We start from the raw sequence: 16015 nt of genomic DNA, 5'->3' as shown, positions 1-16015 counted from the left end.
GATGTCTTATTGGAGGACAGGGAGGAGTTGAGGGCAAAGGAGGAGGCCGTTTGGAAGATGGCCGAGGAGGTTGAGAGGAGGAGTGAGGAGATGGAGAGAGAAAGGGAGGTGATGGAAAGAGAGAGACAGGAAACCGAACAACAGCATTTGAAGAACAAGAAAGAGGAGGAACTTCTGAGGAAGGAGAAAGAGGAGATGGCTGAGAAGGTAAAGAGGCTGGATCTAGAGAGGCTCAAACTAAACAGAGCTCAACAGGAGCACATGCTCAAAACATGGAGTGACAGTGATGCCCTGACTAACCAGGAAAGACTTCTGGAAGAAGAGAGGGAGAAGTTAAAGAAGAGGGAGAGCAGGATGAACATCAGAGAGAGTGAGGAAATGGAAAGGATGGAAAGAGAGAGAGAGAAAAACCAGCAGCAGAAATTGAATAACATGAAAGAGGAGGAACTTCTAAGGAAGGAGAAAGAGGAGATGGTGAAGAAGGGAGAGAGGCTCAATCTAAACTGAGCTCAACAGGAGCACATGCTCAAAACATGGAGCGACAGTGATGCCCTGAATGACCAGGAAAGACTGCTGGAAGAAAAGCTGAAAAAGATGCAGGAGAGGGAGAGCAGGATGAACATCAGAGAGAGTGAGGAAATGGAGAGGATGGAAAGAGTGAGGGGAAAAAACCAGCAGCAGAATTTGAAGAACAGGAAAGAGGAGGAACTTCTGAGGAAGGAGAAATAGGAGATGGCTAAGAAGGGAGAGAAGCTTGAGCAAGAGGGGGCCGCTTTAAAGAAAGCTGGAAAGGAGCACATGCTCAAAACATGGAGTGACAGTGATGCCCTGACTAATCAGGAAAGACTGCTGGAGGAAAAGCAGAAAAAGATGCAGGAGAGGGAGAGCAGGATGAACAAGAGAGAGAAAGAGGAGGAAGAGAAAGAGCAAATGAAGAAGGACAAAAAACTGTGGGAGGAGAAGAGGGAAGCCCTGAGAAAAGAGAGGCAATGGATGGTGAGTGAAAAATTATAAATAGAAAGAGATATAATCTACAGTATTAGTCTATAATCTGACATCTGCTGTTGTGTTAGGGCGAAAAAAACCTTGACATAACTTGTTAAACTCTAACTTGTTTTCTCTATGGACGACAATCCAAGACAAACCTACCCCAACTTAACCCACTACTCTTTGTGTTCTACTTCCTCTCCTTTCACCTAACATGACCCCTAACCTCCTTATGTCCTGTTTTTCCTTTGTTGCAGGTGAAGATGGGCCATAACGGTAACCCACTCATCTTCTCACTAAGGGGAACCCCCCACCTCGCAGCCTGGGCCCAGAATACCAGCTTTTACTCAGACAAATCCCATGCAGGCTCAGGTAATACATCCCATACACTATATGAGAATATGTGACAGGGTTTCATTAAAAGGTCCCCATCTCGGCAGTTGTGAAACCTCGCAATCGAGCCAAACAAGTCTTGTTGTGAAAAAATGTGTTTTCCGGTTTTTGGCATAGGACGACAAACGAAGCGATGAAGAACCCACTCGATATCTGTAGCAGTTTCTAGGCACAGAGGGAGGTTGACACAGAGGAATGGTGCAGAATAATAGTTTTATTTAGTCCAGCACGGCTCAGCACCGTCACTGACGTGCTGAGCGAGTCTTTTCCCCACTCCCGCTGTCTCTCCCTTTCGGGACCCGCTCCGTCCGGCGGAGCCCTCGCTCCCGCCCCGCTATTCCGCTCCCGGCGGAGCCCTCGCTCCCGCCCCGCTAGTCCTCCCTTTCGGGACCCGCTCCGTCCGCTGCTGGCAGAGCCCTCGCTCTCGCCCCGATATTCCGCTCCTGGCTGAGCCCTCGCTCTCGCCCCGCTAGTCCTCCCTTTCGGGACCCGCTCCGTCCGCTGCTGGCAGAGCCCTCGCTCTCGCCCCGCTATTCCGCTCCTGGCTGAGCCCTCGCTCTCGCCCCGCTAGTCCTCCCTTTCGGGACCCGCTCCGTCCGTCCGGCTCCCTGCACCTCACCCCCTTTCGGGGTCTCGTGCGTCCTCGCCGCGGCTCTCTCTCTCTCGGTCTCTCCGTGTCTCCGTGCGGCAGGTCCTTCCTGCCCTACTCATCTCCCGAGGGAACAAACACACACAGGTTAAATAGACCAGTGGGACAATGAGTCTGATCACTGACACCTGTCCGTAATCAGCCCATCATTCAATGAGTCTGATCACTGACACCTGTCCGTAATCAGCCCATCATTCCCCTCCAATGGCAGTCTAGCTCCCTCTGCAGGCCAGAACGCGCCATGTTCCCCACAATATCATATCCAACAGTTTTACATTCACTAAATACCTACATTTAGTTAGCAAAGTCGGGTGGGGGATATTATTCGTATTAGTGTGGCAGTGTGTGTAGCCACGCCCACCCCAGCTGTATGTAAGGAGCCATGTGTGTGCATCTGGACCTGTTGACCAATTTACAAGATGGAGGCTGCTCTCGCTAATGCTATCAACAGAATTTCAAAAGTAGGCAGAAATATCGACAGTGGGCAATTAATGAACTCCTTCATACTGGACTATACATAACGGGAACTCCGAACTCCGAATCTGACGATGACAGATGACAACGGAATTTCTGCAGACAGACCTTCTGCTGTGTTCTTGGGTAAGTTTTAGTGAGTTACATGTGTTGTTTACTAGGATTTTGTATTGTTTACTTAGGATAGCCAAACAGTTATTTGATGTTTTGTGAGTAAGGTAGATAGCCCCGTTGTTAGCATCAGTTATCAGACCACTGAAACTGCTCACCACAATTATGCCACCCTCTCCAAAACTAATAAGATGGTGGGAGGAAGAAATACGTTGTCAAAGATAAAACACAATGAATAAATACATTTGTTGCAGACCTACTAACATGTAACATACTGTACAGTATGTTTCATGCACCATTTTAGTGTGTTTGTGTGTACAAGCTAGCCAAACGAGTGTTAGCTTGTTAGCTAGCTAGCTAGCTTTGTTAGAGATGTAATAGATTATAGAAAAAGTAAATGCTTTTGCAATGAACGGTAATGTTATGTGGAATCAAAAATAATTATTAATTCATTGATATGTAGATTTGCTGTAGAATACTACTGTGAATTGAAATGATTTCACTAGCCAACTTCTGTAATACAGTACACTGAGAGTCTATGGAAAACCTCCACTAGCAGTGTGTCCACACCTCTGACCTGAAATTTGTGTTACAGAATGAGGAGGTGAGAGGTTCTGAGAGATGACACCTTGATGAGTCACCAGCACTTCAGGTATTTGTCATTGTCATTGTATAAGCAATTCTATTTTATGAAGATAGTAGTAGGCTATTTTGTAAAAGTGGTGTTGGTAACAGTGGGCAATCATTTTAAATGTACTGTCTTCTTTTTTTATTACAGCTTTGATGCCCAGATGGGATGGGAAGGAACTACACCGAAGTCCCACTAGATGCTTTATGGACTATAATGATAAATGCATACACACAGACACAACATTCTAATTTTTTACCATTCTATTATTGTGTTGCTCAATTGTATCTTGCCTAATTTTTTTCCATTGCCATGAATTTTACTCTCTTGTACTTGTAATGGGACGTAATAAACTTTTGGCACACATGGCAATAAAAAATCATGAATCTTGAATTATTATTATTATTATTATTATTATTTAGCTATTTCAATGTGTCAGCCCTGCAATTTTGCTTCCTGAGGGTTAGCTGACAACCCCACTGACAGATGATAGGTAGGTAATGACAGGTAGTGTAATGGGGGAGTGGTTGTCTTGAGGGTGTGGTTGTCTTGAGGGGGTGATTAGGGTGGAGTTAACCAGCTATTGTTCCCACCCATTACCTCTGTGAAAAACGTCTCTGAAGACTTCAAAGTCTGGATATCTCAGTACGGTGGTTCAAGGGGTATCACCATTAAAATATCCATGACTTCTTCAACTTGTTTCAGATTTCAATGTATGACACATCATTTTAAAGCTTACAATCTACCCTTTCATAATCTGGAAAAAATGCTACTTTGAAATGCTTAGAAATGTATTCTCCATCTTTGTGAATAGTTCTATACATGTATATTTCATATCTGAAGAGATTATTCACTCAATGTTCATTGAACTGTTACAGAACTAAAGAAATTCGGGAACAAATGAGTAGTATTGGTCTTGATGTATGAATGCCATGTTTGTCTTTCACTGTGCCTTAAAAATTCATATGGATGACAATACTAGGAAGTTTTGTTTGTTTCCTGAGGTGCTGTCCATGGTGTTGAAAGGTGCAGTCAGCGATGTGACTTGATCATCTAATTTACAACGTCTGACCTTGCATGAGTGACCATTGTGTGAGACAGTTCCTCATCCTGATACTGATCTATGAATAGTTGTAGCCTACTGGGGAATTTCATCAAGCAATTGTTTACTTATGAACAAATAGACTAGATAATAAATATCATGGCATAGGCCTACCGTAGAATTTACAATGGACACTACAGTAGGCTACCAATGCTACAAATAGTACACAACATTGTGAATATTAATTACTTACACGTTTTGCAAAACCCCTATAGTTTAAAAACTATAGTAATTAAAACAGTAGCAGTAGAAGCGACTAATACATTGTATGTTTACAACAGGCATGTTATTACCATACAACTGGGGGGTGAGTTGCAGTTCAACAATTTGGCCACATGATGGTATCAGATGTCAGACAATATCATGCACACTATTTCACCAATACTCCAGGAGCCTCATTTATAAAAATGTACTTGAACGTCATCTTTAACTTGCACGTAAGCACATTTTTCTAAATGGACTTAAGCATTATTTATATAACGCCTGCGCTTGTTTAAAATTGCATATGCACTTCTGTCTATAAATACCAAATATACTTGAATTGAACGCAGGTGAATGAGCGACTGTGATAGCGATCACTAACCCAGTAGCCTACAGCAGACGAGACAGTGAATCCAGTTCACAAATTATAATTATTTAACTATTTAGGTGATCCTGTTGTTTGTTATATCTTCAACGCTTTTTATATTCCTGTAACATGTAATATATGTACAGGCTAGTTGTAACATACGTACAGGCTAGTTGTAACATATGTACAGGCTAGTTGTAACATACATACAGGCTAGTTGTAACATACGTACAGGCTAGTTGTCACATACATACAGAGGCTAGTTGTAACATACATACAGGCTAGTTGTAACATACGTACAGAGGCTAGTTGTAACATACATACAGGCTAGTTGTAACATACGTACAGGCTAGCTGTAACATACGTACAGGCTAGTTGTAAACATACATACAGGCTAGTTGTAACATATGTACAGGCTAGCTATAACATACGTACAGGCTAGTTGTAACATATGTACAGGCTAGCTATAACATACGTACAGGCTAGTTGTAACATACATACAGGCTAGTTGTAACATACATACAGGCTAGTTGTAACATACGTACAGGCTAGTTGTAACATACGTACAGGCTAGTTGTAACCAGAGCTGCCAAGTCTCACGCAATCGCCGTGAGACTCACGCATTTCAACCAGTTCTCACGCTCTCACGCCGCACCTCTATTTCTCACCGCGAGAAATAACAATTGTTTTAAATTCCTTGAAAGAAAGCTACCAAACATGAGTTTCGTGGCATCTTTCTGCACGCGCGTTAACTTGAGTCTGCAATCGAAGCGGCAGGCCAGCGCTGATGGAATTGATTGATTGATTGAAAACTTTATTAGAAGATTTGCAGAAGTAGGTACATGAAAGTACATATTCATACAAGGTCAACTAACAGGATAAAACCCCAAGAAAGCCACTGGCTTATTTCAATTGGGGTCCTTGATTCTCAATTCATCGTTACATGTAAGACCGACAAAAAAACTAGTACTATCTACAAGATAATACAGACAAATAACTAGTACTATCTACAAGATAAACATACATCCAACATGGGAAGAACAATACAACAAAACATAAGGTATGTACAGCGGGTAGGACAGGTGGGGGCGGGGGACAAAACACAAAGTATGTACAGTGGGTAGTTCGGGCAGGGGGACAGACATATAATATGTACAATGGGTAGTTCGGGCGGGGGGACAAAACAACAAGTATGTACAGTTTTTGATTTAGAGGGTCCAGTTACGGATTGCAGCCTCCTGTAAATGTTTTTTGAGAGTGGTTTTGAAGGTGGGCAGTGTTTTGCACTCCTTTAAGATTATAGGAAGGGCGTTCCACATTTTTACTGCATAGTTTGCAAACGAGTTTAACCCCTTGTTTGTGGTGCAACGCGGTTGAACGTGGTTCGTGGAGCTTCCTCTGGTATTGTATGTGTGGACGTTGTTCACTTTTTGGAAGTATGTTGACAGGTACTTGGGTGTCTTTGTGGTGTAGCGTATCTTGAAGACCAGGCCCAGTGCAAGCTGCTGCACTCTGTCAACTACTCGTAGCCAATCAAGGCTCAAAAAATGAGCAGCGGTTAGATGTGTCCTAGGGTTGAGGCCTAGCAGAAGCCTAACCAGTTTATTTTGGGCTGTCTGGAGTCTTGTTTTTTGGGCCTTTGTGGTTCTATAGTACCATGATGTTACGGCATAGTCAAAGTGACATTGAATGAGAGCTCCTGATAGGGTCCTCAGTGTGTTTTTACTGACAAGTGAGGATATCCTGTACAAGAATCTAGTTCTATGGTTAACTTTTTTGATTACTTTTGCTGCCATTTTATCTCCGGAAAGATTTGATACCGATAGGCTATGTTTGTAGCCCTTTTATTTACACTGGCTGCAGTAAAGCACGTTAAAAAGCACTTTTTGTAGTGTCTGATTTAGCAAAATGTTGGTCAATGATGTTGGTCAATGATGTTAGATGTTAGATGTTAAGGAAGAACCTGTGTTCACGCGAGCTGCAAGAACGTAGCAAGCAGTGTTGCCAGATTGGGCTACTTTTGGTCACACTGGACGGGTGGATTCGGCAGCTTTTAGACCGGTTGGGCTGGACATTGTCAATTCCATCTGGCAACCGTGGTAGCAAAATATGTGCATACATTACAACATCGTATCTGGTAGCGCTGGGTATCGCCACTGATTTCCCAAAACGATTCGATTCCGATTCACAGCTCCCGATTCGATTCTATTCCCGATTCGATTCGATTCGATTCCGATTCGATTTAGTTACAATATCAATTTTCCTTGAATATGAAGAGATTCTCAGAACTAATGCTAATGGTTCAAGGAACCCTATAACATGGAGCATTGTTAAACATATCAATGTTTACATTAAGAATTGACTCCAAAGCAGTTACATTAATGTACTTCTTATTGGAACATAAATTAACATCATTGACCAACATTTTGCTAAATCAGACACTACAAAAAGTGCTTTTTAACGTGCTTTACTGCAGCCAGTGTAAATAAAGGGGCTACAAACATAGCCTATCGGTAAACAAGACATCACATATCCCTCAGGACTGTCTCAAATAGCTTATTTGCATAATATATATATATTTATGTTATATACAAAATAAAAATGTGCAAAACTCAAACGAAAATAGTGCAATAGATGAGGGTATTTTGGGGAACAAAAAAAACACATTTTACTTTTGCCTGCTTGCGGCTCTGTCAGTATTGATTGATTGATTGATTGATTGATTGATTGATTGATTGATTGATTGACTGAGAATGTTCATTATGTGAAGCGCATTGAGTATCTTGTAAGAAATGCGCTATACAAATAAAATTTGATTTGATTTGATTTGATTGTAAACCATAATGTCCATGAAACTAAAGCCCTTCATTACTGCTTTCTCACTTTTTGGAGATTGGAAGATTTTATTCAGGAATAAACATAATTGGAAAATCAATGATTATTAAAATACTGTAGTATACAGTAACAATACATTCGTGGAAACAAATCTACGGAACCACTTATTGAGGCATCACCCTGACGTGAAACATGGAAAAGCTGATCCGAAACAAGCCTCGCTGATAAAGTGGCAAGTGATTGTCAGGTACGAGTCCATTGCTCTGGATGTCCAGCTGTCACACGTTATGGCAACTCTCTGCTGGCTGAAGTGAAGTTTTTTTTTTTTTTTTTTTTTTTGGGTGGGGCATTTGTCGCCCCCCGGGCATTTTTATTTTCATTTAAATAATTTTGTCTCTGATGAAATGAATTTTATGTCTCTATGAAAACATGTCTCAGCCTACTGTCTCTATCCGCTTGTTAAGTCGTGACGTGTTTCCGGGTCCAACGTTAGCTGAGGCGCCGTCTTCGAAATGCCGAAATAATAATAATAATAAATTATATTTATATAGCGCTTTTCCGAGGCTCAAATACCCTGACAATATGGAGAAAGCGGGAAAGTGCTCTGTCCCTTGTTGTATGAATAGATCCGAGTCTAAAAAACGATTAAACTGTCATTCTACCGCTGTGGTTCACAGGTACTCTGGTGCGGGGAATTTCTGGTTTGGACTCGGAAATGGCTAAACGTCACTTTTGACGTCAGACTTAACAAGCGGAAACGCTTCGCGACACTCGCCTCATGCGAACCTCCCCTCCCCCTCCCCCTCCCGCAACTAACGCGTGCCCTCTCTGAAAGTTCATTGAGAATTACAACAAGCTAGCACCTAGCAAATTAAACATCAGAAAGAATGAAAAGGACTAAGCCCTCGGGTGCACAGGGGAGGAAGCGGAGAAAGGAGGAGGAGGAGAAACTTACACATAACAGAGGTAGGCTATGTCATGTCCATTTATTAATATTTTCGTTTCTTATTTTGGTTAATATCAAGCTATGCAAACATTCGCTAATCGCTAGCTAGCTAGCATCATTCCATTACCCACTGCTGCACTGCAACATAGCTAGCTAGCTCTGTTGATGTGATAATGATGTTTATTTTATATTAGCTTGTCCCTGCTGCTCACAACAAACAAATCACCTTGCTATTACTGTATGATATTAATTTAGATGGTTTTAGCCCACTTGATGCTAGCTAATTCACTTCAGCTAGCTAAATCATGGTAACCCGTTTTTTTGTCCTTTTTTTTGTTTGTTTGTTTTTCTGAGTGGGGCAGTCCCACTCATTTATTTTCATTTTATTGACAGAGATAGTAGAGATTTAGACAGGAAGGATGTGGTGAGAGAGAGAGGAGGGATGACATGCAGGACATGTCCCTGGTGATGGTTCTGTTTATGAGTCCTACTCTGCAGCTACCAAATGTTTTAGCTTGTAATAGTCTAATATTTATTCTATAACTGTCCAGATGCACTGAGGAAATACTTTCAGAAGCCCCCAGACCCAGGTGCTGGAGAAGGGACATCTGATCTCCCATCTACACCATGTAAGTTCAGCCAATTATTTGTAGTCATTATTAGTATTATTAAATGTTTTATTGTTGTTGTTGTTGTTGTTAAATGTTACAGATAGACCTTGTTACTAATTAAATGTAGGCATTAGTCAAATCAAATAAAGTTTATTTGTACAGTGCTACTTTATATGTAGTAGAATGACACAAATGACTTAATGCAGTGGTGTAACAGTATGGATGTGCTACTAATAAATACTTTTTTTCATATTTATTCATATTTATTCACTTTACTTGAATCCTCCATCATAAGGTCTTCATAATAGTGTCATAAAGTTGACATTAGAGGTGTATGTTTGGATTTGCCTGCAGGTGAAGGAACCACAAGCACTACTCTACAGCCTGCAGCAGACACCCCATCAACCTCAACATGCACTACTCTACAGCCTGCAGCAGACACCCCATCAGCATCATCTGGAACATATCCTGTATGTGAGTCTATCAAGGCAGCACCTACAGATCCTGCTGACTGGCCAGCCCTGTCTGATAAGGCGAGGACAGAGTTAGTTAGCAGAGGGCCATATCAAGTTACGTCAGACTTTAGATTTCCAAAAAGAGAGGATGGGAGAAGTTGCCATCATCACCACTTTGACAGAGCATTAGTGAATGGAGAGAAAATCAAGAGAAGCTGGGTTGTATATTCCAAGAAAAAAAAAAGTCTTTACTGCTTCTGCTGCAAGCTGTTCTCACAAAAAGAATACAAACTCAACAGTGATGGACTTGATGACTGGAAGAATTGCAGTGACATACTCAAAAACCATGAGAACAGTCCTGAACATTCTAGGCACATGACATCGTGGCAGGAACTGGAGAATCGTTTTCAGATTTTTTTTTTGGGGGGGGGGGCATCAAATCATACTCTCGCCTAGGGCACCTGAATGCCTAGGGGCGGCCCTGAATGCAGGCATTTAGTAGTTACTAAACCCCTAGTTGTTACTAGCTAGTTTCAAACTAGTTGTTTACTAATTTCAGTTGCACCACGCCCCACATTTTTTTTTTTTGAGTAATACGCATTTATTTTGACGATTGGAAAACTTGTGACAGAACAGTAGTCAACAGTCAACAGATGAGATGTCATTGGTCACCTTCTCCTCCTTCACAAATCATGGAGAGAAGGACCCGGGTGGGGAAAACTGTCTTTCTAGGTTATATAAACAAGCCATTTACAGTAAATAAGCTAAGTATGGAGAAATGTAATATTGCTAACCATTAAATGTCTGTATTGGAAGACTGGGGGGGGGGGCAACCATATCAAAATAGAAAACATTCTATTTTCTGCATTATTAGAAAAAAAATATGCAGAAACCAAAAACAACCTGAAAAGCAATGACTAGGGCATGTTAAATTGTCTTCCACTGCCTTCTGCTGAAAAGTTTGAGATTGGCATTCCTTTTCCATGCATGTTGAAAATGTATTCAGAACCTGGCCCAGTTAAATTGAGCAACTCCTTGGTGGGGTTCAGATGGACTGAATATGATACAGATTTCTATAGACAATTACAAACAGTAAACAAGTGTAAATTAAGAAACTTTAATTTACCCTTCAAACCAAGCAGCACAATAAAAAATAAATAAAAACCTGCTTATACAGTAGAGTAACCTCATCAAAAGTTAATACAGAAATCTGGAGGAAGATAATTGAACTGAGAACAAAAACTGATACATCTCTTACCATTTCTAAGAGACAAAATTAACAATAAAACAAGGAATCAAGTCACAGCATTCATAGAGATCGGTAACCACGGTTACAGACAAAACTAAATATTTCCCAGAAGCTCACCCACTTCTGATAAAATAGCATTGTGCTATAACTGTTTTATATAGCACACATAAATAGAGTTAGATTATCTTGCCGTTTTTTTTTTTTGTTTTTGTTTTTTTGTATTACGCATTTATTTTGACGATTGGAAAACTTGTGACAGAACAGTAGTCAACAGTCAACAGATGAGATGTCATTGGTCACCTTCTCCTCCTTCACAAATCATGGAGAGAAGGGCCCGGGTGGGGAAAACTGTCTTTCTAGGTTATATAAACAAGCCATTTACAGTAAATAAGCTAAGTATGGAGAAATGTAATATTGCTAACCATTAAATGGCTGTATTGGAAGACGGGGGGGGGGGGGGGGCAACTATATCAAAATAGAAAACATTCTATTTTCTGCATTATTAGAAAAAAATATATGCAGAAACCAAAAACAACCTGAAAAGCAATGACTACACTGTAAAAAATTGGCCGTAAATTTTACAGTAAAATGCAGGCAGCAGTGCGACCAGTTGAATACTGTACTTTTACGGTATTTCTTATTCTTACTGTAATATTGAAATACAGTAAAATACAAATTTAATAGATTTTACGGTAAAATACAGGCAGCAGTGCGACCAGTTGAATACTGTACTTTTACAGGATTTCAACATCTTACTGTAATATCAAAATACAGTAACATACTGGGCTTTATCATTTTAGAGTAACTTACTGTCAGCGTCATGACTGTTATTTTACGGTATTTTGCTGCCCATAAATTACAGTAATTTTGGAGTTACAGTAACAATAAAAGACAGCTAAATGCTGTATCCACTTAGTACATTTACAGTGCATTACTGGCAGTAGGCTTGAATGAAAAACTTGTACTGAACAGCAGAGAAGAGTCAAGAGAAGCACAACTACATTTTAACCTATTTATTTTACATGTAATCAAATGTACACAAATAATTTGAACTTGACTGACAAATAACATAAATGCCATCACTTGCCACACCATGTGGTATATGCAAAACAAATAAGAAATGCTGGAGAGAATAGGCTAGGTGCACCAGCTCCTCTACTTCTTGAAAGGAAGTGGGCATCTTTACTTCCTGTCTCATACTATTGGATTAAGTGATTAATCAGGTGTGTGGCACACCCAGCGCACACCTGATTAATCACTACCAATACCAATAGTATAGGACAGGAAGTAAAGATGCCCACTTCCTTTCAGGAAATAGAGGAGCTGGTGCACCTAGCCTATTTGAAGGACATACAGCATTTTTTTTTTTTTTTTGAAATAAAATTAGGATTAAACCGAAAAAAATGTGCAGAGAAAGAATAGAGTAAATTATAACAATCGTATAGAGTGTAGAAGGTCTAGTTGCCTTAGATGGAGCACACATGTTGGCATGCAAGACTCACAGGTCAAAAGTCTCTCAGCAGGAGGTTCATGGAGGGGGGGTCTGCAGCGATGGGGGAGGGGTCTTGGAGCGATGGGGGAAGGGTCTTGGAGGGGGGGCCTGCAGCGATGGGGGAGGGGTCTTGGAGCGATGGGGGAAGGGTCTTGGAGGGGGGGCCTGCAGCGATGGGGGAGGGTCTTGGAGCGATGGGGGAAGGGTCTTGGAGGGGGGGCCTGCAGCGATGGGGGAGGGTCTTGGAGCGATGGGGGAAGGGTCTTGGAGGGGGGGCCTGCAGCGATGGGGGAGGGTCTTGGAACCTCTGGACATACAGTGGCGCACATTGGCATACGGGTCGAAAGTCTTTCTCAGCAGGACCCTACAGAGTAGAAAAATAGCTGTTAAGGCAAAGTGACATTTTGGCACCTAGGCCATTTCCACCAATTGATAAGAAATGCAACAGCATTACAGGCATAAGGCACTGGTCGGGTGAATACATGGTGATGGCTACAATCTTACAGAAAGGGAAGAGTTCTGTAATTCCCATCCATTAGTATAGTGGTCTGACATTGGGTGGATTGTGATGTGCATTCAGGTACCTTTTAAAGTAATCTTGCTCTTCTCCAGACTCCTTGGCATCTGGGGATAAAAAATCATTAGTTGTGGCACTTTTACGTCCCCTTCTGGTGAAAATGAGAACTACAGAATGCAAATAATAAAATACTGAGTGCATACTGTTTTCAATAAAAATAACAGGACAATATAAATAAAATATGAAATTACCTGATTTAGTCACCATTGTTCCCCAGGTTGTACTGGAAGTCTGTAAACCTCCTGAGAAGAGTGGACACGTGTGGGTTGACCATTACTGGCTTCTTATGCACTACTCGTCCGGTCCTCTTTGAAGTCACTTTCCCCTTGCTGGCCTTCGTACCCCTGTCAGGATTTATGCCAATGAAGCGCCTGAAAGATTAAACAAAGATAACACATTGCTTAGGAGAGAGACGCTAGCGGATGTTTAAATAAATAAACATCAGGTTTTGTTTACATCAGTTCCATAAACGCGTTTGAAAGAACAACCTCCTTTAATTGAAAAATGCCCAGTCACTGAAAAATGACCAGGCGTAGACACACGGCAATGACCAAAGTCAATGGTACTGTCACTTTGAAAATCTCACCCCTATTGGAATTAAGAGGTCACCATAAAAGTAAAACATTTGAGTGATGTAGTGTATTTGTTTTCAAGTTAGTGTGACTGACCTCTGAATGAATTCAAGAGTGGCTGCAGCCTCTTCTTGATAGGCAAGGTTGAAGACATAGTATGTTGAGAAGAGCGCTGCGAGGCCAGATAACAGGGTTGGTTGTTGGCCTTCGCAAATCACCTGTCCTTCGATGCTCAACAGCCACGGCCCATCCAGAGTGTCATCTAAAGGCATATGAGGGAAGTGAGTGAGCGAGTGAGTATGATTATGTGAATGAGAGTGAGCGAGCAAGCATGACACATACCTCGAATGATCAGCCGAGGACTCCCAGAGAGCGGAAGAGTTGACTCGACATCCACAGCAGTAGTAGACCTCTGCAGGACACACAAATGAGTGACTGAATGATTGACTGAGTGAGCACATGTGAGTGTAACTACACTGGCTGTGTTATAGAAATACTTACGTCTGCATGGAGTAGCAGTCCCTCCTCCCCCTCTCGAAAGTGGGCCATCAGTAGCCTGAGGACCATGGACACCATCCCATCTCCGGTCTTCCTAAGCACTTCTTTCACTTGGTTGTTGGTTGGTGAATTTTTGAAAAAGTCAATTAAGACTTGCCCGCTTTCTTGCAGCGCCTGTGCAAGGACATTGCCAACATGGATGTCGGTCAGCATTTGAAAGTGATCAATGATGCCTTTTTGAGTGCAAAGTAAAGGCCACTTGGCTTTGATTGTTCCAAAGGAAGGGGCTGGTGAGGTGTTCAAGCAGCAGCGCTGCAGGTAGTAAGTCTCCTTCATTAACTTGGACACTTCTTGTCGATCGATGGCTGAAGCTCCTTCTTGGTGGTAAAACTCTTCTATTTTGATTCGCTTTGCTTCTTGTTGGACCTCTGTCTCACCAATTGGGATCTCCGGCTGCCACTTTGTGCACCCGTACATATCTGTGGGGCCCCTCTTCCGTCCACCCTCTGCAGAGTTTGGCTCCTTCCGCTTCTCTGAGCGGCGTCGCACTAAGGTGTTATTTCTGTTCAGGTTTTCGATTCGTGATTTCAACTGTAGGAGTAGTGACTGCTCACCGGCTGACTGATCACCGTTTCCACTAACGTGGAAATCTGCAAAGCTCTGCGGGTAGTCCTGCACTATTCTATGGGCAATACAAAGACACTGTGCTCTTGTAGGATTTTTTTCGACTTTCCTTATTTCATCAGCTAGTATCCTGATCATCTGCCTGCGGTCAGCTGCTGCGGGCCTCTTGCCATTAGTAATGGCTTCCCTTAGGTCCTGTGGCATTTGCTCCCAGGGAATTTGAAATCGTTCAAGCCAAGTAGAAGATGATGGCAGACTCCTTGACCTCTGGGCTGTAGAGGGCGATGGCAGACTTCTTGGGCTGTGGGCTGTAGATGACGAGGACAGACTTCTTGGGCTGTGGGCTGTAGATGACGAGGACGATGCCCAACTACTTTGGCTGTGGGCTGTAGAGGACGAGGACAGACTTCTTGGGCTGTAAGCATCTGATGAGGCTGATGAAGGACTTCCAGGAGGACCAGGCTCTTGAACAACTAATAAACAGACAATACATGATAAACAAAGTATAATATCACTGCAACACATCACTTACAGTTATGAGTATGGAACGGACAGTATGAACATTGTTGGGATACTATTCACCGTACTGAGCAGTTGTCCATGAACTTTCCATAAAAGTTGTAGATTCATTAGTGTGGCATAGCAGAATCATACTAAATATTATAATTTGGATCCAATGCTATACAAAGTAAAAAATAAATATATATATATGTACACTGTAGAATATGCATATATATATACCTTTCTTAAATCTGTCAAAGAGTTTTCTTATTTGGATGGGTGGCAACAAGTCAGACAGTGACACCCCGGGTGCTGTCTCAACATACTGGAGGTCTTCTTTGCTCTCTACGCCGAGTCCAACAAGCCTCTCAGTCAGCTGCTCCACTTTATCAAGGGCCAGATTGGGCAGTGCTTGGGTGATACATTGTTTGATGTCTTCTGCTAAGTGAGACATTATTCTAGACATGGGAAAGAATGGTGAAGGAGAATTACTGACAAGCCACATATTTCATATTCAGGCAAAGGGTAATAATCAGCAAGACTCTCTTGGTCAATACAACACAGTTGTCTCTGCACAGGTGTGGTTGCAAGGCAATAAATGCCTTGATCAGTGAGCCTCACCGATTGGAAATTTTATGTGACAAAAAATACAGACTCTCCCTGAATTATAATAATTCTTATTTTACCAAATATGAGCCCCACATCATTGCTGTTCATTACAAGACACATGTTCTTTCTATATT

Source organism: Nansenia antarctica (genome assembly GCF_963989245.1).
Source record: "Nansenia antarctica genome assembly, chromosome: 5".
NCBI lineage: Eukaryota > Metazoa > Chordata > Actinopteri > Argentiniformes > Microstomatidae > Nansenia > Nansenia antarctica.
This window is presented reverse-complemented; position numbering follows the sequence as displayed.